Here is a 13462-nt window from a genome sequence, read left to right as displayed (position 1 = left end):
GGGGCGGGCGGGGGGCGGTGCTCTCTATCTCCAGATCCCAAGTCAACCACTCACCCCAGGCACTGCTTCCTCTCACTGTCCCCACGAGTACATGTCATCACCCAGGATCCCCTACCTGACCACCCCCAGCCCTCTGTCTCTGCTGACCCCACAGGGCCGGCTCATCCAGCCACTTTGCTAAGAACTGGGCCCTGAACCCCCCTCCCCGCATTCTGGCTCCCACATGTGGAACTCGGTCTCACACTGAGTAGATGCTCCATAAACGTCACTACGTGGAGGGAGATCATCTCTCAGGCAGTGACTCCAAATATTTTGACCATGACTCACAGAAAAGTATATTTCATTTGACCCAGTATACACACACATGCACACAGCCCGGAGTGCGTATTCACACGCACATGAAACCCCCCGAAGTTGTACAAAACAACACTCACCAGCACTGTGCATTACACTTAGACGTTTCCTATCATTCTTTTTCATTTAATTTATTACTTCCTTTTCATTTCATTTTCATTGAGACCCAGTAAGCTGATTTCATGGCCTGACTAGGGTCCAAACAGTGGCCCTGATCCACAATTTAGAGAACAGCCCTCCAAGGAAATCCACGTAGCCCCGCTCCCAGCCTGGCACACAACCCTCCATGTAACAGGTGCCTAAGAGAGGCATCCATTTGGCGGACACTGACTCTGGCCAGGCCTGTGCTAAGCATTTTATTATGGTATCTCATTTCATTCTCCCCATCATCTTAGGAGGAAGGGACTGTAAGGAATTTTACATGTGAGGAAACTGAGGCCAAGGTCACAGGCTCAGGCAGGAGTCAAAGCCAGGGCCGCCTGAATCTGGAGCCACGTTCTTAACCATCCTGCCCCATCCTGTCCCCTGGGTGAGTGGCCTTTAAACCCAGAGAGCTCCACCTAAGGAAGTCTACTCCCTCCAACTATAAAAAAAGCCATTTCCTATATCAATGTCATTCTTTATATTTGTTGACTGTGAGATTGGAGATGGTACAGAGAGAAGACAGCGCTCCCAGCTGGAGCTGACGGGCAGCAAGCCCAGCCCCCCATCTTCCTCTCAGTACACCCTGCTCCTTGGAAGAAAAGCAATGGCAAACCTAGACAGCGTATTAAAACAGCAGAGACCTTTTGCCTACAGAGATCCATATAGTCAAAGCTATGTTGTCATGTACAGTAGTGAGAACTGGACCATAAAGAAGGTTGAGGGCCAAAGAATTGATGCTTTCTAATTGTGGTGCTGGAGAAGACTCTTGCGAGTCCCTTGGACTGCAAGGAGATCAAACCAGTCAACCTTAATGGAAATCAACCCTGACTATTCATTGGAGGGACTGACAATAAAGCTGAAGCTCCAATACTATGGCCCTGATGCCAAGGGCTGACTCACTGGAAAAGACTCTGATGCTGGGAAAGATTGAAGGCAGGAGGAGAAGGGGATGACAGAGGATGAGATGGTTGGATGGCATCACTGACTCAATGGACATGAGTTTGAGCAAATTCCGGAAGATAGTGAAGAACAGGGAAGCCTGGCATGCTGCAGTTCATAGGGTCTCAAAGAGTCAGATATGACTTAGCAACTAAACAACAACAGCTGTCATGGAGAGAGCCCTGGAAACAGGATCTCTTATTATTATCTGCAGTCCACATGCCAATCTGTGCCATCAGAAAGAATCAGCGCGAATCTGGTGTTTTGCTGTTTGCACACAAACGTGCTCACATACCCTATGATGTATACTTGCGCCACGTGCTGGTCCAAGCACTCTACGTGCATTACGTCTTTTAATCCTCAGAATGAATACACACGCTGGGCCCTGTGACTCTCATCTCCATTTGACGGAAGAGGAGACTGAGGCACCAGCATCACGCAGCTGCAAAAGCAGCAAGGGCAGGAATCGAGCCCAGATTGACCGGCGGCGTCTGCTCCCAATTCTGACGTCAGCGAGGAGGTCTGGCAGCCTGGCCGCAGCCCACTAAGCGCTTAACACCTATCCCCTTCTCACCCGAGCCTCACATGCATCTGGGAGACAGCAGAGGAGGCCAGGAGCGGCTCCTCAGAGGTGGGGCTGGCAGTCGGCTCTGGGGACTCCTGACTCCACAGGCCCCCTCCCGCCCCTCCCCTGCATCACCTGCTTCTCTGACTCTGCTCGAAAGATAGCCCCAGGCCAGCACAGCCTGCGGGACCTCATCCCCACTCACCCAGCTCCCCAGAGACACCCCCCAGCAACACACACACACGCACACATGCCCACGTACCTGGGCGAGGGCAGCCCCCTGGAAGGAGGCCCCCAGGAACGCTCAGCTCCTCCGGGGGCCAGAGCCCAGGGCCAGGCCCCTGCCCCAGCGCCAGCCCCAGTTTCCTCATTTTCCCCAGGGCTGTTTCTCACCCAGCCCCCTGCACCTTGGCCTGAGAGGAAGTTACACAATCCCCTGGGAGCTGCAAACTCTGCTGAGGACTACTCACAGCGCAGGGGGAACCACACGCCCGGAAGGCCTCGCACACCCACAACCCCGTCCGAGGCAGACGGGCTCCCAGCTCCCGTCTCACTGACCCAGGGCTCCAGGCCACTGACCCGGCCCCTCCCTGCTCCCAGACTGAGTCTCTGACAGCCTCCACCCCTCACACAGCCTGGCCTCACAGGGCCCCAGGCCAAGCTGCCCCTGCACCAAGGCAGAGGGGCAAGAATTTGCAGGACTCCTGCTGGGTCCCCAATGGGCCAAACCCTAACCTGCACAGCCTCCCCGTCCCTCCTTAGTCAGAAGCCCTGCAGTTCACCTCCTTCCTGACTGACCACATGTCTGTGACCTCAGCCCCGGGCCTTCCCAGGGTCTCCAGACACCCAGTTCACAGCCTCACTCTGGCCCACCTCAAAATGGACCCTGGGACCCAGAACGATCCTGTGAAGCTCTGAGCCACCACACGAGCTTGTGGGAAAAGGCTCTCACTACATGAGATTTTGGAGGTTCCTCAGCCCCCAGCGCACTTCTCTAATAGCCCAAGACACTTGACGTTTCGCTAGTGCTTCCTTCTCGGAGCTAAGGGATTCTCAACATTGGTAGGTAGATACCGCTTGTCAAGAAAGGCTGGAAGTCGCTGAGCTGTTATTAGTTGTCTGCACCTCAGGGTGGATGAGTTTACTAGGTCCGTTCACGAGTATATCTCAGGAAGGGACAACATAGCAGAGGGGAGACCAGGCAGGCTGAGGAACCTCAAGATGCATGGGGGGAGTGAACCCCAGGACTGGGAGGTCAGAGGAGCCCTGAGAGCACTGACCCAGAGTCTGGCCCGATCCTGGGCTTTCCCTGGGAGAGCGCACTCCAGAAGGACACAGAGCCTGGCCTGGGTGTACAAAGCCCCTAAGGATGATCTCTGGCTCCCACCCTTCACCGCTGGACTTGCAACAGAGCCTCAGATAAGGAATATGATAAGCACCTCTTATCATCCCACACAACCTTGGACTCCCACCCAGCTGAAGACAAAGTCAGGAATGGTATTCCTGGGGCCCCAGGGCTCTCCTGAGTGCCCCTCATTTCTGCAGCCCTCATCAAAGGCAGGGGCCCTCAGGGCCGTTCTGCCACAGCCCGCTGAGGCCTGGAGTGGCAGGAACCAGGGCCAGGCTCACGCGCCTCCAGCTCTGTGGACAGACAAGGGGAAGGGCTGGTTCTAGAAACCCCTCACCCCTTGGAAACAATGGCCAAGGGCCCCTTTGCAGGGATACCTTCCAAGATGCCCACACACCCAGCCCCCCTCTCCCCAGTCCCAACGACAACCCACGGCGGGGAGGGGCAGCAACACTGGCACCCTCCTTTTTGATGAGGAGACCGAGACTCACAGCACTCAGGGACGTCCCGAAGGCCACTCAGCAAGTTCACAGCAAATCTCAGGTTCCTGGCTCCCTTCCTAGGTCACAGTTTCTCAACCTCAACACGACTGACACTTGGGGCCAGAGTAACTCTTTCTTGAGGGGCTGTTTGAGCACTTTAGAACCTTTAGCAGCATCTCTGGCCTCTACCCGCTAGATGCCAGTAGCATTCCCTGAGTTGTGACAACCAAAAATGTCATCAGACATCACCAAATGTCCCCTGGGAGACAAAGAGAACTGCTGCCCTAAAAGGACCTGAAAGCCAGGCGCCTGCCAATTCTAACTTGAAGGGTATCTGCTGTGAGAGCTGTAGATGTGCCAGGCAGGAGGGCCTGGAGGTGCTGGTGAGTACCCCGTGAGCTCAGTACCCTCTGGGCAGAGCTGCCCCCCGGCAGGTGGTACCACTTGGGACTCTCACCCCAAGACCACCTCCCCAACCCCAGCCTACAAATCAGCCTCCTCCCTGGCATTCAATATTTCAGTGGTCTTTCAATAATCACACACCCCTGTGAGTAACAAATTTTGAGCACCCCCAATATAAGCTTCTTTTCTCAGGAAGTATTAATAAATGCCAGTGTATAAATACGTCATGCGTATGAGCAAACATACACAAAAATAGATCTATAAAAAAGACAAGGAGGGAAATATAAATTACACTCAGGATGAGATACTGTTACAGTTTCAGCAGCTCACCAGGACAGAAACAAAACAGTCTACTGATACCAAGTATCAGTGAAGACACAGAGCAATAGGAACTCTTAGGGGTCAGCAGTGAGGAGCAAATTGGTGTAACCACTTCACACAGAATTTGCTAAAATTGAAATATGTATCGTATACACTGCAGCAATACTCTAGCAATTTCGCTCTATACGGACTCTGAAGAAGTATACACACCAGCACACCAGGAAGCACATTCCAGGATGTTCTTTCAGCATTGTTCACAGCAGCCAAAAAAGGCAAGCAACCCAAATGTCCATGAGTGGTGGGATGGATGCAGATATGGTATCAAGTTCATACAGTGGATGCTGATACGTGAACGCAGCCACTCACAACAGTGTAGCCAGATCTCTCCACTGGCCAAAGAACATGTCCAGTGTTACTCCAGCTGCATAAATTTAAAATCGGGCGAAACTAAGCTCTATTGCTAAAGGCCACAGGTAGAGGTGGTAACATGATCAAGGCGAGCAAGGAACTGATTATCTTAAAAGTCAGTAGAGGGACTTCTCTGATGGTCCAATAGTTGGGACTCCAGGCTACCAAAGCAGGAGGCAGAGGTTCAATCCCTGTTTAGGGAACTAGGCTACTGCATGCCCACACTAAGGCAAAAAAAAAAAAAGTCAGGATAGTGGTTCACTTTGGGAAGGGGCTTATGACCAAGGTGGAGCACACAAGTTGATTTCAAATGCAGGTTACATTTGTTTCTTCACTGAGGTGGTGGTAACCTGGGTGTTCACATTTATAATTATTTGTTATATTATCCCTATAGGTTTATGCTCTTTTTGGCACTTAGGCTATATTTCACAATAAAAGGGGGGAGAAAAGGATGAGATATAAATACATCGAAATAGAAGTTCTAATAGTCTCTTCCCCCACCTGGCTTTGCAAACCATTATGATTCGGCCAAAGCGGATGAGACCCTATATCTGGCCATGGGTCTGGAGGAGCCAGTGACACCCGGGGTGTTTGTAGAGGGCTCTTCCAGCTGCCCCTCAGCCCATAGGACCTGGGCACCACAGTCCTTTTCATCTCCGCCCGAACCCTGGAGCATCCCAGCCACCATTTGCCCCTGGTGGGCAAGGGGAGAGAGTTGCATGAAGCTAGGCTCTCTCATGCCCACCTCACCCTGCCCTGGTCTGCTCCTCCGGGTCCCTGACAGCAGAGTTCAGAGGCCCATGCTGGGAAGGCACTGGAGGAACTGGGCAGGCCTCGCTCATCCTATAAATACACCGAAAGAAGGAGGGAGGCAGGAAAATGAAATGAAGAAGATGGAGAGGAGAGGGACAGAGAGCAGGACAGGGAGACACACCCGCATCGGGGGCTGAAGTTCCAGTTGTGGGGAAATAGAGAGAGAGTCAGAGGGATGCGGGTGGGAGGGGCAAAGGAAAGAGGGAAAGGAGAAGAGTGCTTGGGGCAGGAGAGCAGACGCACCGCCCGCAGTTATAAGCCCAAGTCTCAGGGCTCAGCACAAGCAGGTCCAGAGAGGCTTGAGTGTTAGGCCCGATTAGCACCATGTGCCCCAGGGCCCAGGGCCTCAGCGAAAGGTGAGGGGCTCAGGGGCCAACAGCCTCCCCGTGGCCCCACCTGGCGCTCAGCAGACTCCAGGTCTCCTGGAGGGGAGGGCATGGTCCAGGGGGAGAGGCCCCTGGGCCTGTAGAGGCGACCCCCCAGGTGGTCCTTCCTGGGGGAGAACAGTCCTTCCTGGAGCCTTCTCAGCAGGTGAGAAGCGCTGAGCCAAGTTCTAGGCACGGGCCCAAGCCCTTTTGTAGAAACTTTCCCTTGGCCAGGGAAGAAGGCTCTTCAAGGGTGAGCAGGGGGAATAAATTGGGAGCCTGGGATTAACATATATACACTACTATATATTAACATATGTAAAATGGATAGTAATAAGAATCTACTATATAGCAGTAGGTTACTGGATAGCACCGGGAACTCCAATCAACACTCTGTAATGCCCTGTGTGGGAATGTGTGTGTGCTCACTCAGTCACGTCTGACTCTTTGCAACCCTATGGACTGTAGCCCACCAGGCTCCTCTGTCCATGGGATTTTCCAGGCAAGAATACTGGAGTGGGTTGCCGTTTCCTCCTCCAGAGGATCTTCCAGAGCTAAGGATGGAACCCGAGTCTATTGTGTCTCCAGCACTGGGAGGTGGATTCTTTACCACTGAGCCACCTGGAAAGCCCCACAGAGTCTAAAAAACAGTGGACATATAGCCTGGCGGGTTACAGTTCATAATGTCTCAAGGAGTCGAGCACGACTGAAGCGACTTAGCATGCACGCGTACCTAACTGATTCACTTTACTGTACATCTGAAACTAACACAAGATTGTAAAGCAGCCATACTCCAATAAAAATTAATTTAAAAAAAAAAAAGGAAGAATGTTCTTCAGACCAAAGGGCCAGGTGCTGGCACGTTTGTGGTCATTTAGTCCATGGCTCTGTATGATAACACACCGCTCTGCCTTTCTCTGTCCTCTGCAGATACTGAAATTCTCCCCGTCCCCGCTCCCAGGCCATCAGCTTTGGGAAAGGAGCTATGTCTTTATTGCCACCCATCCTGCTTGGTTTGCACAGTGCTAGGCACCCAGTCAGTCCATGACTGCTGACCCTAGTGGATGCTGGAGTGGGTCCCCCAACCTCCCTGGGTCCCAGTCCTCTCCTCTTGAAAACACGGGGGCAGTGTCAGCTGGCTTCCGAGGCCCACAGCCCTGCAGCCCCAGTCAGCTGGCCCCGCGCTGGCAGGGGCAGCTGAGAGAGACAACACCTGGCCAGGGCGAGGGGGGCTGGGACAGAGGCGGCGGGGGGGCGGGGGGGACAGGATAGTGTATCACCTCCTGGCCACCCTGCACCCCTCAGGGACTGTAGGGGGCTGGGGCAGCTGTTGTCCCCAAACCAGTTATAAACAAGGCAGAGGACAGGCTGTGACTTCCCTAAGCAAACAGGGGAAAACAAACCAGAGCCCCACCCCACAGACCCACTGGTGGAACTGGGGAGTGGCAGGGGGCAGGCAATGGGCAGGGCTGCTGCAAACTCTGCAGGGAGAGACAGGCTGTGAGCCTGCAGGGAGTTCCTCTTGGTCATGTCCCTGGGTCCCATCCCTGGGTCTTAGGTGGTGATGCTCTTGCAGGGCAGAGACCATGGGTAAGTCATATGTGCATCCTTGGGTCTGGGCCCATTTCACACTCACCTACTCCCTCCAGGAAGCTGTGCTGAGCACCCAGTACATAGCTAGCTTCCCCTGGCTTCCAAGGAAGATTCTACTACTACAGGCTTTGGGGCAAGCCCACAGAGTCACCCCAGCTATCTGCTGCCCTCAAAGCCCAGGACCCCCTAAAAGATGATGGACACATCTCGACCCCCAACAATGACCCCCCCATCTGCCTGCCTGGTGTCTCCAGGGTGAGGAAAGCAGAAGGGAATGGCTGTTTCTTGCATGTGTTTTATCATTTTTATTATTCACCAAAAATGCAGTTCAAACAGTGATCAAATACCCTTTATGGGCTGGGAAAGTCAAATAACATGATGGATCTTTCGACAGCCTCACTTAGGGAGAGTGAGGGGCTGTTCTGGACACCCACCCCCTGAAGCCAGAAATGCTATTCTGGCTCCAAGGACGTGCCCCCAGTACTGAAGACTCTGGGGACTGGTGCTATCCACTTCACCTAGCCTGAAGCAATCACTATTTCCTGAGCACCCATCCCCAAGGGTGGGGTCAAGACTGGACACTGGTCAGTTTAATGGGACGTAGGGGCAGAGAGTCAGGATGGAGGAGGGAAGGATGGCCATACCAGAAACTGCTGCTGCTGCTGCTGCTAAGTCGCTTCAGTCGTGTCTGACTCTGTGCAATCCCATAGACAGCAGCCCACCAGGCTCCCCCATCCCTGGGATTCTCCAGGCAAGAGCACTGGAGTGGGTTGCCATTTCCTTCTCCAATGCATGAAAGTGAAAAGTCAAAGTGAAGTTGCTCAGTCATGTCCGACTCTTAGTGACCCCATGGACTGCAGCCCGCCAGGCTTCTCCATCCATGGGACTTTCCAGGCAAGAGTACTGGAGTGGGGTGCCATTGCTTTCTCCGATACCAAAGACTAGCAGTCACCAAATGATCTCCCAGTGGTCCCTGCCCCTGGGGACCTGGCTTCGAAAAGCAGATGGGCCTAAGAGATCCTGGGCAATCAGAGGCCCAGGAAACAGAAAGCTCTGGCCTGGGTAATCACAAAGGAGTAGGTTATTAAAATGGGGTCCCAGGACCAAAAGCATTAGCATCACCGGAAAGTGCCAGAATTGTAAATTCTAGACCTATAGGAATTTGCAGATCCACTCAGAAACCGTGGGCAGGGCTGGGGGACAGTAGACATTCTACCAATCCTGATGCTGACGCCCATCTGACCTAAGAACCACTGTCTGAGAAACACGGCATCAAAGTCATCACACATATTAAAAAAAAATACTGATGCCCAAGCCTTTCCCCAAAGACTAGGTGCAATGGTATTTTTTAAGAGCTCCTCAGGTCATCCTAATATCCAGCCAGAAGTGCAGTCAGATGGAGCAGTTCCCTGGAAGGGTAAGCCTACAGGGACAGAGGATTTGCCTATAGGGAGGGAAGCAGAGGAGGGACTGTCAGGAGAAGGGACCAGCATGAACAAGGGCTAGGATGAGGGAATATGGTCTTTGGGTTTCCAGAGAGCCTGTTGGAATTCCTGCATTAATCTCATGTCATCCCATTTGACTGTGGGACCCCGCTGTGTGGACAGGAGCTAAGAAGGCAGTCTGGCCCCCAGGAAGATGGACAAGGGTGGGGATGGCCGGAGCTCACTTTTCTTCCTCCTTAAGAGACAGTAAAGCAAGCTGATGATGACTCTGCCTCTTGCTTCTCCCCGTCTTGGTTGCCACCTGCTCTCACCCATTGCTCCACAGGCAACAAAGCACTTCCTGTGGGCATGATGATAAGTCCCAGATCCAGCCTTATGGCTGAGATCTTATCTCTGCCTTGGTGACACTGCAGACCATGAGATCCATATGTATCTCTGGTGCAGAGTGCAGGAGGGCCAGGCAACATGAGGGCAAGGGAGGGCCTCTGGTCAGGAGTCAGTAGTAAGTGACCGGGCCCAATGCACTCCAAGCCAGTCCCAGGGGCCAGGGCAGGGCAGGGCAGGGGTGGTAGAAATGCTGCAGGCCTGACCATCTGCTCTGTTGTCGACTGTGGAGACCAGGCTGTGTGGTACAACAGGGAATGCTGGGGACTGTGGCCACGGAGTCTGCAAAGCCCCACTGAAGGCATTTTGCTTGAGGATCTTAGGCCCATGATGGAGGCCTGTTTGCAACCCATAGGTCTTTATTTCTCCCCTAGAGCTCGCTATGCTTCTATTTCCTCACCTGGAAATGAGAAATAAAGAAGTTAAAGGAGTTAATTATGATGACATTTTTTGGAGCACAGCAGTGTTCTAAGTGCTGTAAAGGCAGCGAGCAGCAACACACTCAGCCCTCCTGACAGCACTGTTTGCAGGCACTACCATACTCCTTGCGGCCTGGGTGTGGAAACAGAGGCGCAGTGCAGGAGGGCAGCTGGCCCAGGGCCACACAGCCAGCAAGTGGCAGAGCTGAGAACCACACCAGGCGGCCTGGCCCCAGAGCCCGTGCTCTCAACCACCCCCCGACTCGGGGGCACTTAGCCCAGCACTCAGTACCGAGTGGCAATGGCTCTGTCCCAAGAAAAACTGGCTGATGGGTCCACGGGGTCCAGCCTTTAGCAAAAGCTCTACGGGGTGGACTTGGGCTGCCCCCCACCTCCCCCGCACCCCACACTCCACCCTTTCTGAAGCGTCTCTTGTCTGGGTGCTTTGGCCAAAGATGAATAGAAGGCTCACACTGGAGGGGACCCCACCGGTGATGGAGGCTCACAGATATGGAAATGGAAGCTAAGGGAGACAGGGACTGGCCCAGCCACATGGCCTGTCAAACGGGGTCTCCTGGGTTCTTAGCACTTTTGCTGCCATCCGGCTCTCATCCAAGTACTTTCCTGGCTTTTTCTCCTCATCTGATTAAACAAGTGCCTACTGAGGGCTGCACTGTAAGGGCATGTTTGAGGGACCCAAGGAGACCCAGGAAGCCTTGTCTGAACCCATCTCCTCCCCCAGCCAGTCAGGAGAGTTCTCACCGGGGGCCCTTCAGTCACCTGGGTCAGCAGCTCAGAAGAGCAGTCAGGAGACATGTGTGCCCTGGAGAAGGGGCTTCAGCAAGTCCCATCACTGCTCAGAGCAGGAGACCCCAATGGGGAAAAGAAGGTTCGTGTCACACCATGTCCCAGCCTTTTAAGGGAGAACTCCTGGGAACCCTGAAGTGGTCTTCTGCAGGGACTGAGAACATGGATTTTGGACTCAGCTGGGCCTGGGTTAGAATCCCTACTACTTCCAGGCTGCGTGACTTCAGGCAATCTGCTTAACTTCTCTGAATCAGTATAATGAAAATACTAATTTCTACCTCATTCTGAAGAGTAAATACACAATAAATGTTGGCAACTATAAAGTTATGACCAACCTAGATAGCATATTCAAAAGCAGAGACATGACTTTGCCAACAAAGGTTCGTCTAGTCAAAGCTATGGTTTTTCCTGCGGTCATGTATGGATGTGAGAGTTGGACTGTGAAGAAGGCTGAGCGCCAAAGAATTGATGCTTTTGAACTGTGGTGTTGGAGAAGACTCTTGAGAGTCCCTTGGACTGCAAGGAGATCCAACCAGTCCATTCTGAAGGAGATCAGCCCTGGGATTTCTTTGGAAGGAATGATGCTAAAGCTGAAACTCCAGTACTTTGGCCACCTCATGTGAAGAGTTGACTCATTGGAAAAGACTCTGATGCTGGGAGGGATTGGGGGCAGGAGGAGAAGGGGACAACAGAGGATGAGATGGCTGGATGGCATCATTGACTCGATGGACGTGAGTCTGGGTGAACTCCGGGAGTTGGTGATGGACAGGGAGGCCTGGCGTGCTGCGATTCACGGGGTCGCAAAGAGTCAGACACGACTGAGCGACTGATCTGATCTGATCTGATAGTTTATGACTAAGTTTTATTACAATACTGCTCTATTATAGCATAGAGAGAGTAGATGCATATTCTATTCATGTTATTTTTACATGCTCATAGACATGCGTGTACACAATTCATCTACATACATGTATCTAGATGCCCACGATCTCATAACCACACACACAAACTCCCATCAATCACACACACCCCACACTGAGATACAGAGCAGCATCTGGACTCACCATGCGCCAGGCACCTGACTCCCCACAGCTGCCTGTGAAGTGTGTGCATTTTTACCTCTCTTTTCAGACGTGGATACATACATCATATGCAAAAACACCCACTGTGTCCTGGGATGTGGACACCGCTGGCAGCTCCGGGAGCCCTGAACCCCCCCTCCCCCTCTGTATCAGAAGAGGCCAACCCAGTTTCCACGGTCATCTCCAGGGCAGCCCCAAGCTGGGCCCCAAGTGCTGACTGCCCTCCATCCCTAGGACAAAGGCCCAACCTGGCTTGCATGCCAGCTGCGGTTGGGGAAACCCCAGTTGCCGGCAGAAACCAAGTCGACTTTGAAAAGGAAGAGACAGAAGCCAGGGGGTGGCTAGGCCACTCCCTGTGGGGGCAGGTGCTAAGTAACTCTATAAACTCTGGCTAATGATGCAATTACAGCCATAAACAGAGCCCCAGGCGGGATGGGGCCAGAAGCCAGACCCTCAAAGGGCAGCCAGGCTTGAGGGGTGGGAAGCCCCTCCCACCTGCTTTCCAGCTGAGATGCAGGAGGGAGGCCTCACTGGCTGTGGGGTGAGTGCTGGGGACCCCCATCATCCCCGAGCACTGGATGGGCTCCTGCGTGCCCCAGCCCACCGTCCTACCCACCTCCGACTGTGAGTTACCAGGCCATCAGCCCTCAGAAGCCCAGGGGCTCTCTCGGGATTGAGTGCTCACCTGAGGAGATGTCGCCAACCATTGCACCCTTTCCACAGAGCACAGAATCAGGAAACCTAGGCTCCCACTTGGCTGCACCTCGGAGCTGAGCTGAGGGCAAAACAGCACTGCAGCCGTAACAGGCCTCGTAAACTGTAAGCAACGTTGGCTGTGCTCCCAGACGAGCAGAGCACAGAGTCACCCTCAACAGCTCTTCGTTTCCATTGCCTGGTTTCCGACTCTTCTGCCTAAGCCAGGAGGCAGGCAGAATGAAGGGGTCGGTGTGAACTGCTATTTTTCCCCATGGCTGGGGAAACTGAGGCAAGATCCAGGCACACCTCAGACTACCAGGTAGGGCTCCCGAGGCAGCCAGCCCTTCCCCCGCCTGCCTCTCTGGCCCGCCTTTCTCTCCCAGACTTGTGATCTCCCTGAGGGCAGGGCCTGGGGGCCCGTCTCTCAGGCTGGGCATAGAGAAGGCCTCAGAGGGAGCAAGTCTACGAACCAAGAACTGCGTTCTGCTCTGAAGACACCCACACCGACCAGTCCCCCATCGTCCCCTCCACCCCCAGTTGCCCAAGAGTGCCAGGTCTTGGGCGGGTAGAATCTCAGCCATCAGGGTTCTGAACCCACATCCCAGAGGCGTCACTGGGGACCTACACCAGTCTTGTCCCCATTCCCAGCTCAACTAAGTACCCCCTCCCCACTCAAGGGTTAACTATCACTATCACAAGGATTAACTATCACTTCTCCGGAGAACGCTAAGCCAAAGCGCTCGAGTTTGGTCCAGGAACTGTTAGCGCATAACCACCCCCAGAACACACGCGCGTGAGGTCGACGGCAGGGGTGGGCGCGGCATCGGAGAAGGACTCAGCGGTGAGGGGTTGGCCCGACGAAGAGGGGGTGGCGGAGCCCAGGGCGGACGAGCCC

The 13462-nt window shown here is 53.8% G+C and overlaps 1 protein-coding gene across 4 annotated transcripts in view; it reads right to left on the bottom strand.

The window, feature by feature from the left end:
* TFEB (transcription factor EB) overlaps positions 1 to 13462 on the bottom strand; it is a 48331-nt gene that overhangs the window by 33403 nt on the left and 1466 nt on the right. The window contains exon 1 of one of the 4 annotated variants that reach the window (XM_044930199.2): positions 2265 to 3723. The exons of 2 other annotated variants lie outside the window; for them this stretch is intronic. The gene's annotated coding sequence lies outside the window, so the exon portion shown is untranslated. Of the gene's footprint in view, positions 1 to 2264; positions 3724 to 13462 lie in introns of those variants that run through there. One more of the 4 variants, XM_025270107.3, reaches the window with a different exon arrangement.

This window comes from Bubalus bubalis, chromosome 2 (genome assembly GCF_019923935.1).
Source record: "Bubalus bubalis isolate 160015118507 breed Murrah chromosome 2, NDDB_SH_1, whole genome shotgun sequence".
NCBI classification, from domain to species: Eukaryota; Metazoa; Chordata; class Mammalia; order Artiodactyla; family Bovidae; genus Bubalus; species Bubalus bubalis.
The sequence above is the reverse complement of the archived record's forward strand: the minus strand, read 5'-3'. Positions and strand labels throughout refer to the sequence as shown.